This window comes from Oryctolagus cuniculus, chromosome 5 (genome assembly GCF_964237555.1).
Source record: "Oryctolagus cuniculus chromosome 5, mOryCun1.1, whole genome shotgun sequence".
Lineage (NCBI taxonomy): Eukaryota > Metazoa > Chordata > Mammalia > Lagomorpha > Leporidae > Oryctolagus > Oryctolagus cuniculus.
In genome coordinates this window covers 20138509-20164504 of record NC_091436.1, presented here as the reverse complement: position 1 = coordinate 20164504, position 25996 = coordinate 20138509, and the positions used below count along the sequence as shown (strand labels likewise).

General features: G+C 39.3%; 1 protein-coding gene and 1 long non-coding RNA gene across 2 annotated transcripts in view; both read left to right on the top strand.

Moving 5' to 3' along the window:
- Positions 1-25996, top strand: part of SAMD5 (sterile alpha motif domain containing 5) — a 477984-nt gene that overhangs the window by 345190 nt on the left and 106798 nt on the right. The gene's annotated exons all lie outside the window — the stretch shown is intronic.
- The window catches only part of LOC127493124 (uncharacterized), a 78658-nt gene extending 52662 nt beyond the window's left edge, over positions 1-25996 (top strand). Inside the window, exon 3 of the long non-coding RNA XR_011388461.1 lies at positions 1-25996. This exon is cut by the window's left edge and continues 3271 nt beyond it. This is a non-coding gene — a long non-coding RNA (uncharacterized lncRNA).

Genomic DNA, 25996 nt, shown 5'->3' with positions numbered 1-25996 from the left:
TGGAAACAAGCCAGATGTCCATTGAGAGGAGAATGGTTAAACTGAGGGACATCTATACCATGGGCTACTATTCATCAATAAACAGGAGTTAAAGATATGATACCCACAACAATGGGGATGGACCTCATGGGGATTATGCTAAATGAAAAAAAAAAAGAGTTTGAAGAGGTCTCAGTAATACCGGATACCATTTTTGAAATAAAAAATCATAAAAATTAATAGTAAATTAGTGGTTCCCAAGGATTAGAGTGGGGAATGTGTCAAGACAGAAGGATCACAATGAAGCCTGAATGATAGAACAGTTCTGCATGTTGGTTGTCATCCTGGGTTCACACGGCCACATATTTAATAAAACTGCATGGAATTACACACAGACATACAGGCACACACAGAGACATATGACACATCAGTACACATGTAACTGTTGAAATACGCATAACTTATGTGGATTGTCCCAATGTCAGCATCCCAGTTTGTATATTCTCATGATAATACTGGAGAAAGTTGGCAACCTTCTTTGCAACTTCCCATGAATCTAGAATTATTTAAAAGTAAAAAGTTTTTTCTCTAAGAAGTAAAGAAATAAACAGAAACATGATTCTTCAGAATTTTACTTATTTATTTGGTAGACAAAGACAGAGAGTGTTCTCTTCCATTGTCTCACCCCCCAGATGCTTGCAATGGTCAGGGCTGTGCCAGGGCCAGAGCCAAAACCTAAATCAGAGACTCAAACCAGGTTTGTCATGTGAGAGGCAGGCAACTGCTTTATCCATCATCATCACCTCCTTAGGTCTGCATTGGCAGGAAGCTAGAGTCTCTCTCTATATTGAATAAATAAATTTTTAAAGAATATTGCTTTTTAATGCTGATAAAGATGTGAAGGAAAAGGTGTTGGAAAAGGTGGAGAAAACCCCTGTTGGTGGGAATGTAAAGTAGTACAACCATTAGGGAAGATAGTATGGAGATTCCTCAGAAATCTCAAAAGTGACCTGCCATGTGATCAGCTGTAGCATACTCCAAAGCTATGAAATCAGCATATGAGAGTGTTCTCAGTAACTCTATGGTATAGCAGCTCAGTTCACAATAACTAAGATACTGATTCAACCCAGATGTCCATCAACTGATGACTGGATAAAGAAAATGTGGTATATATACACAATGGGGTGCTACTCAGCCATTAAAAAAAAAGAAGAATGAAACCCTCTTTCACAACAAAATGGATGCAACTGGAGGCTATTATACTTGGTGAAATGAGGCAATCCCAAAAAGGCAAATATCATTTATTTTCTCTGACTTGTTGTAGCAAATGTATGGAGTACAAAAATGTAATGTGTATGAGTGAGATTGACATCATAAGATTTGATTAGTGTTTAGAGCCCTTGTCTGTACTCTTGAGGAACAGTGGTCTTTCTACTTTCTGCTTGTTCAGTTCTTATTTAGTGGAGGATTAAGCTTCAGATTATAAAGTAAATTGAAAATATGTTGTCACAAAAATTAAAAGAAAAATAAGAAAGGACGGAGCAGGGAGGGTATGAAGTATTGTTATGTTCTTAAAACTGTATATGAAATACAGGAAATCTGTTCTCTTTATATAAATAAATCAATTTTAAAATACAATTTTCCTTTCACCCAAAAAAAGAATAATGCTTTTGCTTGGTTGTCTTTGGCTTCTTAGGTATCACACTCAAGCACTCCATCTGATGTGAGACCTAGGAATTGTTACTGTCCTTTGACTGTGAGGCCAAACACCCATCCCAAAAACATTTTGCTTAGAATGGACACTGTCAGACAACTGAAGTAGCACCTGGCACCAAAAAATAAGGGTTAAAAACTCTTGTTATAACCTCCTATTTAATTGATCTCCTATGATAAGTTACCATCTACTTGCTCATTGGGAACCATGGCCTTAAATAACTTTTTTGGCTCAAAGCAATCTCTGACTTGCTATTCACAAACAAGCAAATGCAAGCTAATCCTTTGAGTGTTGATTTGTCTACTGGAGTTTCAACCAATGAAGGCCATGAGTAACTTGCCTCCTCCTACTTTCCCCTTTCCTCCATCCCTTTCTCCCTCCCTCCCTCTCCCCCCTCTCCCTCCTTCTTTCTCTTCCTTCTAAGAAAATCTCTCCTTTTATTAAATAAATTGATATAGAATTTATAGGGATGACTAGTTCCAGAGGAGTCTAATTTTAGTGTTTTCCTCTTAGAAGAACCAGTTAACTGTAAGACAAAACTGCTTCTGCTTGAAATACAGCAAGTACATAATATTGTCCAGAACAAAATAGATTTATTCTAAGATTGTTAAACAGTCACAGAGCAGCATTCCCCATAAAAAGTTACTTAAAAAACCACCTCAGTATTACTGTCTTAGTGAAATAGATGACTGATGTCAAGGTTTAGCAATAGGTGGCTAAAACAGACTCCTAAATATAAGAAATCAATTCTAAAACTCTCCTTCTTGCAAGAGAAGTCAAAAGAATATTACCTGAACAGCAATATTACAGTCTTCAGTCTTTTGACCATGGGAGGGATACAGCGCTGTGTTCGCAGAACTCCCATGAGATAGAGGGAAAGCAGGCATACTTAGTATGGTCCTTATTATCCACTAGTCCCTTTTTCTCAATGAAATTATTCTATTTTCCATAGCTTTTCATTTTGTTTCCAGAACACAAAATATGCTTGATGACATCTCCCCATGAGGATTCCTGTATGGATGGGTACTTACACTATAAAACCTACAGCACCAGTTCAGAAGCTTGGCAAATAATTGTCCAGTTGCCTCAGTTTCCTTGTCCAAGAAATAAAGGATATGAACTAAATGAGCTCTGAAATTAATGTCCTAATTATTCAGGATTCTGAAGTCTATCCTGAAGCCTTAACTCTTGGCTTAAATCCAAGCTTGAAGAAGCCAGTGCTGGCTAATGTTTCCTAGCATGTATTACAGGACACTGTTTTCGGTAATTCATACATCTTAATTCATTTAAGCCTTGAAGCAACTCTTTGAGGCAGACACTGTTATTTATAATTTCCTTATTCTCCAGATGGGGAAGCTAAAGCTCGTAAGAGCAACACAGTCACTGAATATTTATGGCTAATAAGTGGTGGACATGAAACTTGAACTGACTAGCTCTGGAAGTCAAGCTCTTGACCATTGAATACTGTTTGCCTATCAAGTTGCAGACTTTGCCCAGAAGTGTGATAAAGCACCTGCTCTCCACTTAAGTAGCTGGAGGCACAGTGTTCCAAACATAAATTCCCACTTATTGTGAGGACAAGATGCACACCCCACCAAGCGTGTTGGTCCACTGTTCAAATCAGCTAGAGCACTTTGGTGTGGCCACACAGTATTTCCTGTTTTTGAGTCATTCTGTTTGTCCTCAGCATGTATAAATTCCCTTAGGTGTTTAGAGTTGAACATTTTTTTTCATGCCAAGTGAGAAATCTTGCCTATTTCTGAATCTTTTAGATCAGGGATTAACAAATGTTTTCTGTAAAGGGCCAGAGATTAAATATTTTAGCCTTTGCAGGCTCTAAGGCTGTATTCTTACAGCTCAAAAATTGGCTGTCATTGGCCAACTCCTCCTGTCAGTTACTCAGAATTATCTACTGTGGTTGTATGGGCTAAGACAAAGGCATGAGCTATATGATGAATTTTTTATAATGTTCAGTTGTAGTGTTCTACCATAATATATATAGTGTTCTTCCTTCATATAAAAATATCCTTTCCATTTGTGTAGAAAAATGATTTCTAAATCTGAGCAAAAAAGTCACAAGTGTAGTGTCTGTGTCAGATAAAATCAGAAGGAGGTCATGTGCTAACTAATTTTGAGGGCATTGTTTCAAAGAATTATTTCTTTTATTTCCACTGGATGTCTTAATATATTAAGTATTCCAAATCAGGGAGTGCTTATCTTGTTCAGTGCTTATGCTGTGATTTTTTTCTCTTCTGATCCTGAAAGAAATATATATTTATATGTAAATGTATACATATATCTTTCCTCCTAAGAGGGGCTCATATGCAAAGGTTTTGATTTACTTAGAAGTAATGCTAAAGGTCATATTTTAGTACTATTAGTATTGTATTATGTTGGTAGTGAAGTGCCTAATGGGCATTCAACTTTATTTTTTTATATCCTGATGTAGCACTAATGGTGGGCTGGTGCTGATGTATGCAGCTTTAGGATTAATTGTCCAGTTTAATTCCAGGCAAGACTCAGCGTGTGAAAAAAAGGTTCACAACTCTGTATGTCACCACAGTGGCGAAAGCATGTTCACAACCACCATCTCCCGTAAAAGAACACAGCCGTCACCTGAGGCTTTTGTTCAGGCTGGAGCAGGACTCCAGCTGGAGGCAAGGGTCAGTCCAGACAAAGAGTGAAATATTTGGAGTGCTGTAGAGCATTCGGAGGGGAAGCCTGCATGCAGCTGTATTGGATTTTTAGTTGGGTCTGGCACACAGTGACAAAGGCATTTGTTTGAAGATAAGAGTGACATACTTTTAGTAACCTGAGACGTGAGGTGATGAAAACGAGAGAAAGCAAATAGAATGATTTAAGAGCAGTATATTCCATTTGATTTCTTTACCATGTATACTTTAATGCATTTGTTTAAACTTGAGTTTGCATTCCTTTATGGTTATATAAAAACTCACAGAGCCCCACCGTGTCAAGAATGCTATTTAAATGTATCCAGAGTCTTGACAAAACGTATGTATACAAACCCAGCAAGCTCTATGGCTTTCTGGCTTTGAATGGACAATGTGGCATGTGGGATACTCATTATGAGTTAATTAAATGATAACATGCCAAGGCAGTTTATTATGAGCATCAAATAAAGCCCATTTTTTTGTTTTTTTGTTTTAAGTGAAACATTATATGATACATTTAGGAGACCGAGGACTTACTGGAGAGAAAATTAACTGGTTTTTAAATTAATCAGAAGGGGTCTATATCTAAAATTAAGCTTCCATTATTTTTACTAGAGGAAATAAAATTCCATGTGAGAGCTTTTATAAAATGACCCTTTAATTATATAAGGTTAATATTTCAATAATGGTATCAGAAATTCTACCATCATATATTTCCAACAAGTAGTCACTCGCACCATAATAAAAGTAAAAATTACACATCATTTATCCAATCCTAAATTCTGTGTTGTATTGGTTTTAATTATTATAACATTGTCCTATATTCTGAATATTAAACTATTTCACAGAATCATCTTCATAGGAACATATTATTTAGAAAGCAAAACTTCCAGGTAAAGTCCTGTGAATGGATCATATAGTCTGTTTCAGATTATAGAGATAATAACATTGTGCATCCCTAGCTCAGTTCTTACCACCTCTTCATGTTTTTTGGTATCCAAGCTCCAGGCAGTTATTTCCCATCTGTCCCTGGTTCAACACTGCTGGCTGCTGTTCCAAATATTATTAACCTCAATCAAGAAATAGTTTAGACTTCGATTGTTTTTCAGTTTTTGAAAATATGTCCACTACCTGGAAAGTATTAATATACAATTAAATAAGCTCAATTCTCCCTTCCAGCCCGCGTGGGCCCATGTTGAGGAGCCAATGGCCATCCACAGGCCATGTTATTTTGCCTGTCATGATAAAATTTATAATTAGAAAATTTTGTATCATAAAAGTTTAGCTTACATTAGGAAATAAAATGTTGCACATCAACACATAGGTGTTTTTCTGAATTATATTCTAGTATTATTCAGATAAATTTTACTTTTAGGACCAAAGCCAAAATGGCTTAGAGTTCAAAATGAAATTACTAATCAAATATATTTTCCTGGTTGTAAAATGCCCAAGATAGGTCTGCAAGTACTAAATTTTATGTTTAGTACATCATTTTAAAAAGGTCTGACATTTGTAGAAAAATGTAATGACAGTTCTACATTACACGAGTATTCTCTGTTACTTGATACACAATTGTTTGTCCATTTGGCATATATTCCTATAAATGCAGCCCTCAGCTTTACCTACAAGTGTAACCTTTGTGTATGACTTCTGTACCACATCCATATAAACTGTATGCTATGGTTAATGTGTAACTGATTGACCCCTCCCTAAACCTGCTGAGTGTGGAGCTTTATATGTAAAGTCAATATGGTAATAGTATCAGTAATCTTTTAAAGTGTGGCCAATGGATCCTATCTTTCCATTTAGACAGACTGTAAGAAATATTTAAGACTCAAAAATAACGATGAAGTATTTCTTTTAAGTATTTATTGAAGCACCTTCTTTTTAAAAAGAGAGATTTTATTTATTTGAAAGGCAGCGTTAAAGAGAGGGGTGTGTGTGTGTGTGTGTGTGTGTGTGTGTCAGAGAGACAGAGAGAGAGAGACAGAGAGAGATTGAGAACCATCTATGTGTTGGTTCAGTCCACAAATGGTCACAGTGGCTGGGTCTGGGCCAGGCTGAAGGCAGGAGACTGGAACTCTGTCTGGGTCTCCCATGTGGGCAACAGGGGCTCAAGTCCTTAAGCCATCATCTGCTGCCTTTTCAGGCTCATTAGCAGGGAGCTGGGAGCTGGGAAGTGGAGCAGCTGGGACTTGGACTAGAGCTGGCGCTCATGTGGGATGCTTCCCATATGGCAGTTTAACCTTCGGTGCCACAATGCCGACCTCTAGCACTTACATTTTTAGATTATGAAGATATGTCTGATTTCTTCAACGACTTCTGGTACTCATATTTTCAATAATATAAAAGAAGATGATCAGCTGAGAGTGTTAGCATCAACACTGAATTGATTCTACGCAAATTGATGTAATATGCAAGGAACAGTGCTTTAGAGTGAGTTTAAACCTGCATTTTTATTGACTGTGCACACGAAGAACTCTTTCACACTGTAGATTGGTTCTTCCAGTGATGTCATCAGTGTGATTTCTAACAATGAGCAATGAAGTCAACCAAAGTCTTAATAGTTTTTTTTTTCTTTTAATTTATTTGATAGGTAGAGTTTAGACAGTGAGAGACAGAAACAGAGAGAAAGGTCTTCCTTCCATTGGTTCACCCCCCAAAATGGTCGGTTTGGCCGGCGTGCTGCGCCGATCCGAAGCCAGGAGCCAGGAGCTTCCTCCTGGTCTCCCATGGGGGTGCAGGGGCCCAAGCACTTGGGCCATCCTCCACTGCCTTCCCGGGCCACAGCAGAGAGCTGGACTGGAAGAGGAACAACCAGGACTAGAACCCGGTGCCCATATGGGATGCTGGCACCGCAGGCAGAGGATTAGCCAAGTGAGCCACGGCGCCAGCCCAAGTCTTAATAGTGTTAATAATGGGATAGGCAAAAAACTATCTTCCCTTTTGAGCCAGACTCATTCTTTCCTGTTGATGTAGGCCCACCCCCAACATCATTCATTTGCATTAAACTACAGCTAAACTTATGTAACTTGTTGGAAATATTTGAAAGCATGAGTCACATACAACATTTCAACATTTCACATTTCTTTCTTATAGACCCTTAAACCATATTCTTATGTTTTTTGTCTTCTACATTAAAAGAGATGATTCACTGCTGGCTCACTAGCTAAGAATCAGGAAGACAACAGGCTGTATATCCCAAAGGTTAATTCCAAGTTTGTTAGATTGCACAGATTGTGATGTCTCCTTCTAAAGAACGGACGAATTTGAAGCGGAATCTCCTCAAGCCAGCCAGATATATTGATGCCCTGTGCAGCAAATTTCTCTCATGACCTCTTTCCTCTAAGTCTCAGTAATAGGACTGTCACTTGGGTCCCTGCCACAGGTACTCTAAGAAAAAACAGCTTCTCCAGGACACAGCAGGAGGCTAAATAAATATAGAATGTGAGCAACTTTGGGATAATTCTCATATACTACCAAATGGGTAAAGCTGTTAAACTGTATCCTTGACCTAATCAGACAGAAAGAGTATTTAATAGTATCCTTTCAAAGGAGTGTTAAAGTAGCAGAAGCAGCCAAGATCCAAAATATATCAGTTGTACCCAAATATGTTTTTTTTCTGATGGTAAATAACCTTTTGTAGGACATAAGAATTTTTTTTTAACTTTTATTTAATGAATATAAATTTCCAAAGTACGATTTATGGATTACAATGGCTTCCCCCACATACCGTCCCTCCCACCCACTACCCTCCCCTTTCCCACTCCCTCTCCCCTTCCATTCACATCAAGATTCATTTTTGATTATCTTAATATACAGAAGATCAGCTTAGTATACATTAAGTAAGGATTTCAACAGTTTGCTCTCACACAGAAACATAAAATGAAAAATAATAGATGATTTTTTTTTAAATGATGATGAAATCAGATCAGACCTATTGTCATGTTTAATCCCAGTGAAAGTCAAGTTGGGAGTTGATAATTTCTTTTTTTTTTTTTTTTACAGAGGATCAGTTTAGTATACATTAAGTAAAGATTTCAACAGTTTGCACCCCCATAGAAACACAAAGTGAGATATATTGTTTGAGTACTCATTATAGCATTAAATCTCAATACACAGCACATTAAGGACAGAGATCCTACATGAGGAGTAAGTGCACAGTGACTCCTGTTGTTGACTTTACCAATTGACACTCCTGTCTATGGCATCAGTAGTCTCCCTATGCTCCAGTCATGAGTTTCCAAGGCTATGGAAGCCCTCTGAGTTCTCCGATTCTTATCTTGTTTAGACAAGGTCATAGTCAAAGTGGAGGTTCTCTCCTCCCTTCAGAGAAAGGTACCTCCTTCTTTGAAGACCTGTTCTTTCCACTGGGATCTCACTCGCAGAGATCTTTTGCCAGAGTGTCTTGGCTTTCCATGCCTGAAATACTCTCATGGGCTTTTCAGCCAGATCCGAATGCCTTTAGGGCTGATTCTGAGGCCAGAGTGCTATTTAGGACATCTGCCATTCTATGAGTCTGCTGAGTATCTCACTTCCCATGTTGGATCACTCTCCCCTTTATTTATTCCATCGGTTAGTGTTAGCAGGTACTAGACTTGTTTATGTGCTCCCTTTGACTCTTAGTCCTTTCATTATGATCAATTGTGAACTGAAATTGATCACTTGGAATAATGAGATGGCATTGGTACATGCCACCCTGATGGGATTGAATTGGAATCCCCTGGTATGTTTCTAACTCTACCATTTGGGGCAAGTCAGCTTGAGCATGTCCCAAATTATACATCTCTTCCCTCTCTTATTCCCACTCTTATGTTTAACAGGGATCACATTTCAGTTAATTTTTAACACTTAAGAATAACTGTGGACATAAGAATTTTTAAATATATGTTGAAGCTTCCTTTAATTTTCTACAAAAGAAAAACTTCACTGCCTCACATTCCGATCCTAATGACTCTGCCCTTTTAATAAATAGTGCATATGCATAAAATGCTGTACTATGATTAATGAATTTTTCCATGTAAAAATCCCTTTAAGTTGAATAAATATTATCCTATTATTAGCAGCCCTTACTGTCAAAACTAAAGAGGGCAAGTACACGTCAAATATTAAACCTATTCTGATTGTGCTAAACGTACATTGCATCATTGCCGTTAAAAAATCAAATCTTATCCTGTTGAATAAGTTGATGGCTTAAAAATGCTCATTAAACACTTATTCTGTACCATATTTTATTCGGATCTAGAATAACTAGGCTAGACGTTGGTATCATTAAATGCCTCTCGAGGGGCTGGTTTTATTGCTCAGTGGGTTAACATCCTGGCAATGCCAGCATTCTATATGAATGCTGGTTCAAGTCCTAACCACTCCACTTCCAATCCAGAAACTCGCTAATGTACCTGGGAAAGCAGTGGAAGATGGTACCAAGCCACCCATTTGGGAGACCTGGATGAAGTTCCTGGCTCTTGGCTTTGGCCTTGCCCAGCCGTGGAAGATGAAGCCATCTGGGGAATGAACCAGGGGATAGAAGACCTCTCTCTCTGTCTCTGTCTCTGTCTCTGTAATGCTGCTTTTCAAATAAATAAGTAAGTCTTTAAAGGCGAGAAAAAAAAAAAACCTCCCCAGGTGATTCTAATGTGTAGCCCCGTTTGAGATGACTGATGAGGAGGCCTGAGTCTGGGTGAGGACTGAGAGGCAGGGCAGGTGTTTGAGATAGATGTGAGTCTGTAGTCATCCCATCCTGAGTAACCAATCCCGTGCGGCCACTGAGCTGGGCACGATACAGTCTGGTTAGAACCTGGGACGGAGACAGGCCTGAAGAGAAAGCAGAAGTTCCCCGAGTGTGGAGGGACAGAGAGAACTGTGTGAGGACACAAGGTGGCTGGATACACAGTAGTCTTGCTAGGACCAGAGTGTTGACTCTACAGGAGGTAAGCAAGGAACAGACCATAGAAAACAAAGTTTATTCAGGATCATACTGGAAAAAGCTTTCAGAGCTGAGCTGAAGGGTGGGATTTTCTAATGCTGCTCATGGAGACCCATACATAGTGTGTTAGCATTTTAAGTAGCAAACATGATTTGAGCTGTCTCACATTTAAGAAGGAAAAAGCTGCATTGTGGAGGATGGTTCCAGTGTGAGGCCTTTGCGGTTGGCAGGGATTTATAACATTCAGGAGAGAGATGATAATAGACTATGGCTGCCCAAACTGACATTCTGTACTCTAGCTTGGGTCACTGCATAAACCTCATCACTTCTTGTACACGTTTTAAAATGTTATCAATAGCTATGGAAATCATGCTAATTCTAAGCCCAGTAGATAAAAATAATATATTGACTTACACGAATTTAAATAGCTAATTTCTTGGTACTAAAGAAATAAGAGAAGGGTTAAAGCCTGCTGATAGCACTTAGTACCAAGTGTCTGTATTTACTCGCTAGATTTCAACCAATGAACTAATCAATAGATGCACCTGCTATGCACCAGGGGCTATGGATAATGTAGAGAGAATATATCAACAAGTTGGGAAAAGAAAGTAGTCCAAATGAAATAGTAGGTCACAGATCTGTACTAATAATGTTATGTAGACTGTGAGTATAGGTGCCATTCAGAGGGAAAACAAGAAACCACAGTAATAAAAGACTACTTCAGCGAGGACAAGAAAACAGTTTTTTTTTTTTACTCCTATGAATTCTCATTAAGTATTTGGCTAATATTTATTATATGTTATCAATACTTTGGTTATTTGTCATTGAGTGGCTAAGTGAAGTTCATCTTAAAAATTTTCTCTGAACGTGGGTCATGTTTTGGATTGACTGATGCTACAAGATAGGACATTCAAGGTAACTGAAGCAAATAACTGATGACATAGACTATAGAGGTCTGTAACAACCAGATGAAAAATTGTTGTTTGTGTGTTGTCAGAACCATTGAAGGAATGTTTTGCTTAGAAACGACTTAAGAAAAATGTCTTCAAACATCTGAAAGATTTCACTAGAAATCTCTGTGACCTTCTAGAAAGCAGAATCAGGCCCAAATAACAATGCCAAAAGGAACTATGGTTGCATGTGTATGTTTTCATCACTGTTAGTTTTTATTCTGACGATTAACTTAAAAAGTTTCAACTATCAAATAAGGCATTGAACTAGAATTTCTTCAGAGTTCCAACTCTTTAATAAGAAAATATTGGAGTATGTTTGAATTCACTGGGGTCATTTAGACTAAACAGAAAAATCAGCTTCTGCTTAGTGTTTCAATATTCACATTAATATGGCTTTAACACACAAAGACAGAGAATCCAGCTGGACAAAAAAATTCAACCCAACTATACACTAAATATCTCCCAGTATGGTGGAGGAGACGAAAAGTTACAAATAGCTGGATCAGTAGCATGTAGTTTCAGAAAAAAAAAATACAAAAGCTTTCATTCAAGAGAGGGACAATAGGCTGGGATGTTTAGGGCAGAAGAGCAATCTTACACTTGGTAGTAGACTCTCGATATGACTCCTATACATAGAATTGCCACCTGAAAGCCCATGTGTGGGTATGTGTGATCATCAGGCCATATCCTAAATTTAGTGACTGAGTCAAATAATATGAACCTTTGGCTGGACTTGTAAAGCTTAATAGAGGAAACCCGTCTCCCTCCTGTTACCTTTTAATAATTCTTTTATTTATATAAGGCAAACAAATTTAATGTATTTTATATATACAGATGTAAGAGCATAGTGATACTTCCATCCCTACCCTCCCTCCTGCCCATGCTCTCACCCTCTCTCCTCCTCCCTTTCTGATTCTTCCTCTTAATTTTGGCAATGATCTACTTTTAGTTTATTTTATACTCAAAAGATGAACCCTACAGTAAGTTAGGAATTCAAAATGTAGGGGAAAAAACACTGTTCCACAACAGTAGAGACAAGGGCTTAACAATAATCAATTCTCAAAATGTCAATTTTGCTAATATACATTACATTTTTTTACTCTGTTAGTTATGGCCAGGGATCAGGGAAACATGGTATCTCTTGGGGGATGGCTTATTTCACTAAGAATAAATGTTTCCACTTGCATCTGTCTTGTTGTGAAGAATCTGGGTGTTCTGCTCTTTCATCAACATTTTCAAAACACACCTACACTGGAGAATGAGTTAGGTTTTTTTTTTTTTTTTTTTTGCTTTGTTTTGTTTTATTTTTTAAGGACTTTGTATCTATGGGTTATTAAGTTTAAAGCTTCCGGAATTCTGTAAAGACTTTTTTCAGGAGCACAAAATTCTACAGTGATGCATTCTATGTTAATATGAATTAACAGCTGGTGATCAGCTGCCTTTCTCCATTCAGTCCACCAGACAAGGGGAGATAGCAAAAAGGGAGGTAATCAAATCGGTACCAGTGGGTACCATTTAATCAGGGGGTTCCTGCTTTCAACAATGAAGGCAGAGCAGAGAGCCACTACCAGATGGTCCCAGGCATTGCATAAGAATTGTAGAAGGAACAAGACAGAATTGGATCATGAAGCCAGAATCCCAGAATTCCTAGTAACCAGCCACTCAAGCTCATTTTAGCTGCTTTATTTATCTTGTAATAATGCACTCTGTATGTGACACATACATTGTTTAGGCCTGTTCCTGAAATTATTGCTGAGTTCCTAGATTTCCCTGTAAATTGTACCATGTATATGTGCATGTAAATAGGCTTTAAAACTCACGGGTTATTTTTTAGCATTTGAAATATTCTTATTAGGAATCAACACTATCAAAGAGACTGCTTGCAATTTCTATAGTTATCAAAATTGGTAGAAACGGGTAATCAGTATAAAATATGTAAAAATTAATTTCACTGGTGGTTCACAGCAAAGCAGTTTAGGGTTACCACACACCAAAGCCAAGTCCTATTAGTAGCCTTTGCAGTCTAGAGATCTATTCTCATCTGAATCCTGTCTTCAGGCTTCTGTTCCTGATCTAATTAAAGGCAGCTTTGCCACTGTCAAAAATGTCACCTTATATGCCTTAGGGTGAATATTTCGTGCGGTGTGTTCTCCGAGGGCTTTTTGTGCCTGTTGGCTGATAAAGCAATGGAACTTTTGCCAGACTTTTGGAGGTAGACTTGCTCTGATTGTAATATACAATTGTAATCAAGTTGTGATGGAGGGGCTAGATGGGCCCCTACTGCCTCTGATTGTGACAGTTTACCACACTGATTTTCCTACATGAACCTAGGTGCCTGGCCAAATTGCCTTTGGTCAGTTGGCAATGCTTTGCTAGTAGACCAGATTGGAATTTGCAAGTGCATTCCCATGAGGGCTGCTATGGCTTTTGGGTCTTCTTCAAACGTTTATTTAGGTTGCTATGTGTCTTCTTAGGTTGCTATGTTTGAAGCTTTTTGAAAGGATTGTTTAATTTGGGCTTTATCACTCAGGCCTCTTTGAGCAGTGTATTGTGTTAGTTTAGGGGCACTGGAGGCACCTAATCCTCAAGTAGATTTATGAAGCTCTTAGATACTGTGCACTTGTAAATGCTTCAAAAGTAATTAAGCAAACTGTGGCTTTGGCAGTTGGAGATAATCAGTTTTCTAAAATGATGAAATGCTTATAATGTACAGTTGATGATAGATGTTTGATGGGGTAGCCGAGAGAAGTAATTCCCCATCAGCTCTACTGCCTACTCAGTCAGTTCCCCCATTAGGCCTTAGAAATACACAAGCATAATTGAAAACTCTACTCACTCAGGCCAGCAATTTGGGAAATCCCACTCACTCATTCCAAGTCTCACAATGAAAGCAAATATGGGGATTTTTCCTCATTCATTTATTCCACGGGAATATGTTGAGTGTCTACCAAGGAGTGCCCTCTGTGCCTTGTGGGTTGAGAACTATGGAGTCAATTTGCATTCTAGTGGTGAGAAAGACACTAAACAACAGAAGTCCAGTACTAGTAAACAGAAACAGGGAAAGGGGGGGAAAACCAGGAAAGGGAGCTGAAACCTCAAACAGGGAGTTTATGTTTTTCTTTCTTTATTTATATAAAGGGAAAAGATTTCATGTATTTCACATATACAGTTTTAAGAACGTAATGATAATTCCTACCCTGCCTCCCACCCACTCTCTTTCCTCCTTTCTTTCTAATTTTTCTTTTAACTTTTGTGATGATATACTTTGAATTTATAATCACAAGATTAATCCTCCACTAAATAAAGAATTCAATGAATACTAAGTTGAGAGACCCGTGTTCCTCAGGAGATAGATAAGGGCTATAAACAATAATCAAATGTCAAGGTATCAATTTCACTCATATACATTACTTTTTTATACTCTCTATAGAAGTTACCACAAACCACAGAAAATTGTATGATATTTGTCTTTTGGGGACTAGTTTATTTCATATTTCACTAAGCCTAATGGTCCAAATTGCATCCACTTTGTTGAAAAAATACAGGATTTTATTATTTTTTATGGAAGGGTAGTATTCCATTGTGTATATATACCACATTTTATTTATCCAGTGACCAAGTGATGGACATCTGGGCTGATTCCATATCTTAGCTATTGTGAATTAAGCTGCTGTAAATATGGGGGTGCAGATACTCCTTTCATATGCAGATTTCATTTCCTTTGAGTAAATTCCCAGAAGTAAAATGGCTGGGTCATATGATAGATCAATTTTGAGATTTCTGCAGAATCTCCATACCATCCTCCATAATTGTTATACTAGTTTACATTCCAACTAACAGTGCATTAGGGTACTTATTTCTCCACATCCTGACCAGCATTTGCTGTTTTTTTTTTATTTTTAAGAAAGATTTATATACTTTGAATGTCAGAGTTAGAGAGAAAGAGAGAGAGAGATGGAGAGAGAGAAAGAGATTTTCTAACCATTGGTTCACTCTCCAAATGGCCATAAGAGCCAGTGCTGGGCCAGGCTGAAGCAGGGAGCTGGATTGGAAGTGAAGCAGCTGGGACTCCAACCAGTGCTCATATGAGATATTGGCATCACAGGTGCAGTTTAAATTGCTAGGCCAAAATGATGTCCCCTGTTTTTTGATTTTTTGGATGATAGCCATTCTCACTGGGTTGAAGTGAAACCTCATTTTGGTTTTTATTTGCATTTTCCAGATGGCTAGTGACCTTGAGCATTTCTTTCATGTGTCTGTTGGCCATTTGTATTTCATCCTTTGAAAATGCCTATTCAGACCCAGTGTTGTATCACAGCAAGTTAAGCTGCCACCTGTGGCACAAGTATCCAATAAGGGTGCTGGTTCAAGTCCCAGCTATTCCACTTCAAATCCAGCTCTGCACTAATGCACCCGAGAAAGTACCCAAAAATAGCCCAAATCCTTGGGCCCCTGCACCCATCTGGGAGACCAAGTGGAAGCTCCTGGATCTTGGCTTTGGCCTGGCCCAGACCAAGTCCTGGCTGGTGCAGCCATTTGGGGAGTGAACCAGCATTCACTTTGGTGAGTGTTTCCTTGGCTGTGCAGAAGCTTCCTAGCTTGATGTAATATCATTTGTGCTTCTGTGGTCTTATCCAAGAAATCTTTGCCTATGCTGATGTTAGTAATGTTTCCCCTATGTTTTCCTCTAATAATCTGAAGGTTTAAGGTGTTAGGTTTAGATCCTTTACCCCTTTTGAGTTGATTTTCATGTAAGGTATAAGGTAGGTGTCTTGTCTTGTAAAGATCAGAATTTCCCAGCATCATTTGTTGAAGAGACTACCCTTTCTCAATAGAGTGCTTTTAGCTCATCAAAGATTAGTTGATTGTAGATGTTTGGATTAATTTCTGGGGTTCCTAAGCAGTTCCAGTGGTCCACATGTCTATTTTTGTGTTAGTAGCTTTTTTGACTATAATTGTCTTGTAGTATTTCTTGAAATCTGGTATTGTGATGCCTCTGGCTTTATTTTTATTGTTTATGATTGCTTTAGCTATTCGGGGTCTCTTGTGTTTCCATATGAATTTTTTTAAGATTATTTATTTATTTATTTATTTGAGAGGTAGACAGAGAAAGGGAGAGACAGAGAGAAAGGTCTTCTATCTACTGGTTCACTCCCCAAATGGCCACAACAGCAGAGCTGTACCATTCTGAAGCCAGGAGCCATGTGCTTCTTCCTGGTCTCCCATGTGCATGCAGGGGCCCAAGCACTTGGGCCATCTTCTATTGCTTCCCCAGGTCACAGCAGAGAGCTGGATTGGAAGAGGAGAAGCTGGGACTCGAACTGTTGCCCATATGGGATGCTGGCACTGCAGGAGGTGGATTAACCTACTGCACCATGGCGCCAGCCCCTCCATATGAATTTTAGCATCTGTTTTTCTGGATCTGAGAATAATGTCCTTAGTATTGAACCTATAAATTGTTTTGGGTAGTATGGATATTTTGATGGTTTTAAATCTTCCAATACATAAACATGGAAGATTTTTCCATTTTGTGGATGTATGTGTGTGTGTGTCTTCATCTATTTCTTTCCTTAATGTTTTGTAATTTTCATTGTAGAGATTTTTTATGCTCTTGGTCAAATTTATCCCAAAGTATTTAAATTTTTTGTAACACTTGTGAATGGAACTGGCCTTTCTCAGACATAGCTTCCTCAGCCATAGCTTGCTGTTGATTTTTGTGTGTTGATTTTATATCCTTCAACTTTGCCAAATTCAGTTCCAATAGCCTGCTAGTGGAGTCTTTTGGTTTCACTATGTATAGGATCATATCGTCTACAAACAGGGGTAAATTGACATCCTCCTTTCATATTGGTATACCTTACATTTCTTTTTCTTACGTAATGGCTCTGGCTAAAATTTCCAGAACTATATTGAATAATAATGGTGAGATTGGACATGCTTGTCAGGTTCCAGATCTTATGGAGGATGATTTCAGATTTTCCCCATTCAATATGATGTTAGATGTGGGTTTGTCACATATTGCCTTGATTATGTTGATGTACATTTCTTCTGTACCCAATTTGTTTAAGGTTTTTTCATGAAAGGATGTTGGATTTTATCAGATGCTTTTTCTGCATCTATTGAGATGATCAGATAGTTTTTATTCTTGAATCTGTTAATGTGACAAATCACATTGACTGATTGGCAAATGTTGAACCATTCCTGCATCCCAGAGATAAAATGACTTGGTCTAGATGGGTGATCTTTTTGATCTGTTGGATTCGATTGGCTAGTATTTTTTGGGGGATTTTTGCATCTATGTTCTTCAGGGACGTTGGTCTCTGGCTCTTTTTTGTTGGTTGGTTTTCTGGTTTTGGAGTTAAGGTGATGCTGGCCTTGTAGAAGGAATTTAGAGTAATTCAATTGTTTTGAATATTTAAGAAGAATAGGGATTAGTTCTTCTTTAAAAGGGTGTTAGAATTCAGCAATGAAATCATCCTGTCCTGGACTTTTCATTTTAGGTAGGGTCTTTATTACTGATTCAATCTCCTATTTGGTTATTGGTCTATTTAGGTTTTCTATGTCTTTGCATATCAGTTTGGTAAATCTATCCATTTCTTCTAGATTTGCGGATTTGTTGTCATATATTCCTGTTTGACTATAATATGTTGTGATGAGGATCTTTTATGATCATGTTTTAGGGTTTTTTGTGTATTCCCTGGACTTGAATGCCCATAGCTTTCTCTCAATCAGGGAAGTTTTCTGCTTAATATCACTGAATAAGTATTCTAAGCCATTCCGTTTTTCCACACCTTCAGGAAATACTAAGACTTGTATGTTAGGTCGTTTGATAGTATCCCACAGATCTTGAACACTGTTTTCAGGTTTTCTAATTTTTAAATTTCTTCATCTTTCTGTGTTTTTTTTTTTTTTTTGACAGGCAGAGTGGACAGTGAGAGAGAGAAACAGAGAGAAAGGTTTTCCTTTTGCCGTTGGTTCACCCTCCAATGGCCGCCACGGCCGGCGCGCTGCGGCCAGCGCACTGCGCTGATCCGATGGCAGGAGCCAGGTACTTATCCTGTTCTCCCATGGGGTGCAGGGCCCAAGCACTTGGGCCATCCTCCACTGCACTCCCGGGCCACAGCAGAGAGCTGGCCTGGAAGAGGGGCAACCGGGACAGAATCTGACACCCCGACTGGGACTAGAACCCAGTGTGCCAGCACCACAAGGCAGAGGATTAGCCTAGTGAGCCGCAGCGCTGGCCTCTGTGTTTTTCTTTTCTTCTCCTCCTCCCCTCCACCCCCTTCACCTCCTCCTGCCTTCTTTTGCCCTGACTGAGGTATTTCCAAAAATTTGTTTTCTAGCTCCGCTATTCTCTATTCTGCCTCATTGAGTCTATTGTTAAGGCTTTCCACTGAATTTCTTATTTGACATAGTGAATTCTTCATTTCTAGTATTTCAGTTTGATTTTTCTTTAATATTCCTATCTCCTGGTGGAATTTCTCATTAATGTCATGTACTGATGTTTTTAACTCACATGATGTATTTAACTCATATATTTGCTTCCTGTGTTTTTGAGTAATCTTTATTATCATTCTTTTGAATTCTTTTTCAGGCATTTTGCCGATCTCATTTCACAGTCTAATACTGAAGTATTTTTGTATTCCTTTTGGAGAGTCATACTGTCTTCCTTGTTCATGTTTCTTCTATTTCTACATTTGTTTTTACATCTGAGGAAACACTTGTTGATATCTCCTCTTAAGGCTTTGTGCTTTGAAATGTGCCCTCTTTCCTTAGTGGAATGTCTGCCCCTTCAGCATGTATCCAGAGCTGTGTGCTGGCCAGAACTTGAGAGAGGGGCAAGAGTCCAGAGTGGCATCCATGTTTGGTGTGTTAAATTTCTTCTCTCTTTAGCAGGGGAGAAAGTATGATTATGCTGGCTGGTGTGTTCGTATCCCCAGCCGCTCTCTACCAAGGTGAACCTACTGCCAGGGTAACCCCACAGTTCCCGAGCACCCCTTCCACTCAGGCACACAAACCACACAAAGGATCTATGTTCTCCATAGATCCACAGATCCACGGATCCACAGAACCCTCCCCAGCACTCCGGGAGCTCCAAGCTTCTGCAACCAGACCCAGTGATTGCCCAAAGACCCAGCCACAACCAACACCCTTCTCAGTTTTTTGGTCTATTGTGCTACTACAAGAGTCCCTCCATCACAGGGTACCAAGCTCCCACAGCTACAGGGTAACAGGATCCACTCCCTGCCCCTGGAGTTGCTTTGCAGAGAGAGCCACTCTGCTCCCAAAGCCAACCACTTGCTGGACAGAAGTTGGTTGGGTGAGGGGAGGGGAACATGTCCTCCCTTCATGGAACTAAGTATGCACTCTGCCCCCAAGCCAAATCTCCAGGCCAGATTCAAAGCCAGTGGGGACCATGACTTTATCCCTCAGATAAAAGCCACAGTGGAATACTGGCCGCAGCAGTCTTCACTTGCTTTATTCTGCAAATATGGCACTTCCTCCCTGGTGGCTACTGGGTGCCTTGGTGAGGGGAAAGGAGGAAATCAGTGTGCCCTCCCTTCACAAGGTGAAGTGGGCACCCTGCCCATCACCAGCTTCCATCTGGATTCAAAGTCAGTGGGGATTGTGATGTTCTCCCGCAGACAACTTCACCTGTGGCATGTGGGCTGCTGCAGGTTCCTCTTGCCTCCTCCTGAGAAGATGGCAGGAGTTGCTGGTGCATCCTGTTAGTTTCTGCATGTTTGTACAGTCTTCCAGTTTATGTTTTTCACTAAAGGCCAGGGAGGGCCTCATTGTGAAGCTGACCTGTGAAGAAAGACCTTTGTGTTTGTGTTTGTAGGAACTGTCCAATGAAGTGGGTGCTAATGACATGTGGAGATGGGTGTTCCCCCAGCTCCATTCTTCTCTCTGAGCTGCAGGCATAGGTGGCCTCAATTGTCCCATACCCTCTGATCTTTATTCCGATGGTAAGGGCTGAATTTTTTGGCTTGTTTGCTTTCCAACTTAATCTAAACCATTTGGCCATGCCTACCATAGGAAATAGCTTAAAGAAGAGAGACAAATAAGCAAACAAAAATAAATTTGTGTTAAACAACATCAAGTTCCTTATTGACCCAGCTTTGTTAAAAATTGGTGCCTGTTGATTTGAGGAAGGCTGCTTTTGAGAAAAGATGCAGTAGAGACCTTCGAAAGTTGACATAGGATTAGGCAACACACTGGCAGCTCAAAGATAGAACAGACATCCAGTTTTGAGATAAACTTTATAAATATTCATTTACCCTTGGGTTTCACTAATAGCTGTCCAGCAAGGGATACAATGTTGATAATTAATCAATATCACTGCACATTTAAAAGCATTTTCTTCATTAGGCCTGTATCTCAATCCCAGTGAGTGTGTACATGGTTTGTTGCCACACATTAATTAGTTCCTATTCTGTTTCATGATTATTTTTTAACCGCCTCACCAAACCACAGAAACTTTGGTATTCATTTATTGGAACTGAAAATAATTACAGGAGCATAGATCAGAAAGTACCTTGTTTCCAGTTAAACAGTAGATATTATTTATATCACACTAAAGAGTGAAGTACGTTTTCTATAATACAAATTCACTCTCATATTTGTTTAAGATATTTGATGTAGTGTATTTGTTTTCTAAGCTACCATAACCGGGCATATTGTCCCAGAGTTTTAGATACTAGAAGTATGAAAAGGAGGTGTCATCAGGGTAGTGATTTCTTTAAGGTCTCTAGGAAAGGATCCTTCCTTGCTTTCTCCTAGCTTCTGGTAGTTGTTGGAAATTCTTGACATTCCTTGGCTTATTAATGCATGGCTCTAATCTCTGCCTCCATTATCACATGACATTCTCTCTGTGTGTTATTTCTCTTCTATTCTTGCAGAGACACCAGTGTTACTGGATTAGGGCCCACCCCAATGCAGAAAGATCTCAACTTGATTACACCTGCCAGTCCCACTATTTCCAGATAAGGTCACATGCATACTACTGGATGTTAGGACTTCAACATATATTTTTTGGGAAAACAATTCACCCTCTAACAACCATCATCTTAATCAATGACCCTTTTTAACAAGAGACTGTTGCAGGCTTTTAAATAGATCAAATATTTTTAAAGGCACTGATTCATAGGTATTCATAAAGCATACACTTTGAAATCCTTGAAAATTGAATAAAATATGTACCTTTGAACTGTAAAGATTCATAATTGAAAGCAGTAAACTTAGGAGCTATAATTTCTCAGGCTGGTCATATTCTCACATGAACATTGGACACACTGGAAATTAAATTGGTATCTAGAAACCAGAAGCTTGAACCAGAAGTTTGCTTCTAAAAGGAACACAAGATAGATTTCTCCAACAAAACTGTGTTCTGTCTTCTACTAGTTTGTTATGTCAAAAAATTAAATATGGCTTTTTTATATAAATGGATCCCATAGAAATATGTAATTTCAGAATAGAAAATGAATTATTTAGGGCCGGTGCTATGGTGTAGCAGGTAAAGCTGCCACCTGCGGCACCGGCATCCCATATGGGCACTGGGGTTTGAGTCCTGGCTGCTCCACTTCCCATCCCCCTCTCTGCTATGGCAGAAGTTGATTCCTATTTTTCCTTCTCAATGTGCAACAATAAGAATATCTGGAATATAGGGACAACAGAAAACGTGTATGATAATGTAAAAGTTAAGAATTCTCTTTCCACTGTGAGGTCAACAGTTGTAAAAGTAAAGCAGAAGTCAGGTCACTAACCTTTCCAGCTGACAATACTATTCACTTTCTTCCTTTCAGCTCCAAAGGGAACTAGGTGGTTGTAGACATAGAATAACCCCTTCTCCATTTCTGCTTGGCTAAGATGATTCCTAGAAGTCACCTTGCCAGTCAAAACCTCAGTTTTCCCTGTATCAGTTTTCCCTATATTATATGCAGGCCAAGATATCTGGCTGCACTTACAGTCTAGATTTCTATCCAGAACAGGCAACCCCCTTTGTATTGCATCTTAACTTGAATCTGATGCTCAGGGATCGTGAGCACTTTTATATTGCCAGACTTTAAAAAAAATAAAATTCAGTAGGAAATGGAGATTTTTGTAGGATTGGGGAAAATTTTTGCAGAAGTTCTCAGGGCTTTATCCAGTGTTTCCGGCATGACCTCCCTCCCTTGGGTCTGCTTCCATGCCCTGAGCCTTCTTTCCCTGACCCACCCTTTATACCCAAGGGAACACAGGCAGAAATAAATCCCGAGAAGTGTGGCCTCTAGAGGGACACTCTTGTGTGACCTTGGGGCAGATATTCCTTCTGTCTCTGGGACAACGGATGTTCCTCAGTGACACTGAGCAGACAGCAGACCAACTGAGCACAGAGCTCTGCACATAAATACACACGTTTCCAGGCTTCAAGATGGACGCGACGGCTCAGGGAGAAAGAGGTCCTATTTGGGGCCAGCATGCATCTTCACTCAGAATTCGCTGCATTTTTGCCTTCCTTTATGTATAATTGTATAGAAAAGTCTGTTCAAAACCATGATGTCAGACTGGCAAACCATAGCAAAATGGAGTTTCCTGTTTACTGTTCAGTTTTGTGTGTGTGTGTGTATGTGTGTGTTATTTTTCTTGTTGTCTAGATGATCTGGAAAATCCACAGGAGACTTCTGTTGCCCTTCTCACTTGAAAACCCGTTTCCGATGCCTGTCAGGTGTTGGATGAAACTCACAGTGCCACTTCACTGCAAGACTGCAGTCCTCAGGGAATCCTGTTCTTTCTTAAATTTTATTTCTTCAGATTTCAGAAAAAAAAAAAAAAAGTGTGTTCTTTGCACCAGGATGAAAGGACCCATCATGGTGTGACAAGGTCTATCCACTTCCCTCTGCCCTACAGGATGGATTCTGGAATCTTCTAGATATTTCACTTTTGTCCTGGGAGGTAAGGTGGATTTTGAAAAGCTAGATTAGAGGGAAGAGCAGTTGCTCATTATTCAGAATTTATTTTGTGGTAGCAAATATAGTAATATAACAAATTTAGCCTAAAGTGATAAATGTAGTATTTGTTTTGTTACCAAATAGAGTTTACACATGAAAGTAAATATTAAACAAAATTTTATGGTGAGCCAAATTCATAACTGCCTTTTATGGTCACTTCTAGAAATGGCCTCTCTGAGATCTCAAATGTGAAATTGCCTGATTTTGTATTTTCACATAAAAGTTGTGTATATTCTCAAAAACAGACGTTTTGTGGTGTTTTTTGTTTGACTCAAACTACTTACATAGAAACTCCCCATTGTCCTGAAAGTGTTTCGGCCACTGGTCTTGGGTTGGAAGAATGCTTCCAAAAGCACAGTAACTGTAGACGTAGGCATCATAGCCAGGACAGAGGGAGGGGTGAGAGAGGTCATGGCCATTTCCACCCACTTGGAAATGGTCCCTTGTTTACAAAAGATTTGGAGGAAGAAATCATGCACTGTAGTGGAATCAATGTCTAAGGAAAGGCTCATTATCTCAGAAGTGTGTTTCTTTTTTTAATTTTATTTTTAAAAGGTTTTATTTTTTGACCTAGAAGCCTTTTATTTAAGGCATACAAACTCCATGCATTTCATAAATACAAACTTAGGAATATAGTGATTTTTTTTAAATTTATTTGACAGGTAGAATTATAGACAGTGAGAGAGAGAGACAGCGAGAAAGGTCTTCCTTCCATTTGGTTCACCCCCCAAATGGCCGCTCCAGCCAGAGCTCTGCCAATCTGAAGCCAGGAGCCAGGTGCTTCCTCCTGGTCTCCTGTGCAGGTGCAGGGGCCCAAGCACTTGGGCCATCCTCCACTGCCTTCCTGGGCCACAGCAGAGAGCTGGACTGGAAGAGGAGCAACCAGGACTAGAACCCGGTGCCCATATGGGATACCAGCACCGCAGGCAAAGGATTAGCCAAGTGAGCCACGTTACAGGACCCAGAACATAGTGATTCTTGCCACCCTTTTTCCTACTCCCTTTCCTATTTCCATTCTTATTTTTTTCAAAGATCTATTTTCAGTTTTATACTCATAAAATTAACCCTACACTAAATAAATAGTTCAACAAATAGTATGAAAAAAAAAATTGCTCTTCAACAGTCAAGACAAGGCTGTCCAAAATCATCCCATTTCAAAGTTTCCATTTTACTTCTATAGATTACCTTTTAGGTACTCTAAAAGTTCCCACAGATCAGGGAGAACATATGGTATTTATCTTTTTGGGGACTGGCTTATTTCACTAAGAATAATGGTTTCCAGTTGAAGCAGTGTTTCTTGAAACAATGGGTGGGAAATTCAGAGTGGACATCTTTAACATTAGCTTTGTGCAAGCTGGAAGATTCTGTGCTGGGAAAGCCGCAGGAGTGCCACTGAGGTAGAAGGTTGCGTATCAGGCACCTATACAGTGCAGTTCGGATAAAATAGAGTTAAGAGTTACACTGGGTAGCATCTTTCCCGTCTCCCGCCATTCGTTTCTCTTTCAAAGCATTTTTCCCCTACAGACACTTAGGTAACATATATGTCATTTTCTGAATAGGACCCAAGGTCTTCCTCTCTACACTTCAGCTGTCACTGTGCTGTCTTCGCTGACCACCCCAGCTAATAGGTTTTGTCTGTACTAAAGCACTTGTGTTTGCCAGGTGGAAAAGTAGCTGTTTCCCTGTTTCTTTTCACTGTTCCACTGCAATTTCTTTGCCCTTGTAAAGGATCTTATACAGAGAGCAGCCACCCAACCTCACAAACATCATCTTCGCTTATGCACATTGAGTCACTTGAATTCCTCTGCCCCAGGCGATGTCCTGGTTGTCTTTCATGCTGATAGAGTCGGCTACAGATGTCCGTCTCACTGTTTGATATGTCTTAAGAGAAAGCATCAGTCCCTGAGTGCACTTGAGGTGGATATAATTAGCTTTAACAAACCGTTTCAGATTCTCTTCGAGGAATATTCTGAAAATAATGATGTGGTCAGTCAATAAAGGTGATTGCATTGCTGACTGGTGCACCAAGCAGTGCTACCTCCAGAAAGGTGTTGGAAATGAGGTGACGTTAGCACACATTTAGCGTTTGAGGATGGGTGGGTAGGCCACAGAATACCCTATTTGAAAGAAGCAATACCACACCTTTTAAAGACTCTGTTAAATCCCAGATCTATAAAGAAATCTTACTGTGGCATCGGAGAGCCTAAAGTCTCATTCACTTTACTTAATTTATTTTAGTGTGTGACCATAAGCCTTTTTATTACAGCTTTTAAGTTTACATTATTTGTATAACGCAAATTCAGATGGTCCTAGAGAGAGAAAGGGATGGCTCTTTTGTGTACCTTCTTGCATTCCCACATCGGAGGAGCTGGGTGCTGTGTCACCCATACTGTTGCCTGCTCCCTGTGGTTGGCAGTGTGGAGTAAACAAACAAATGCTTCCAGGTGAAAACATCCTGAGACAGACAGACACCTGTAAAATAGTTTCTTTACTGCAGGAATTCTTCCAGCCTTTACTCTGCTAATATGTATCCCAAAGCTCCACCAAGGGAGTATAACATACTGCTTTCCAAACTGAAATCACCAAGGAACGACTTCCTGCTTATGAGGCCAATGTTCTTGCATCATTCCTGCCTCTCAATTCAGAGTTAACTAAAGATGAGACTTAAAGGTAGGTATTAGAAAACTGGATTATAGAGTATTGAGTGTTACCAGACTCAAATGTGTGTGTTTCCGTGTGTGTGTGTGTGTGTGTGTGTGAGA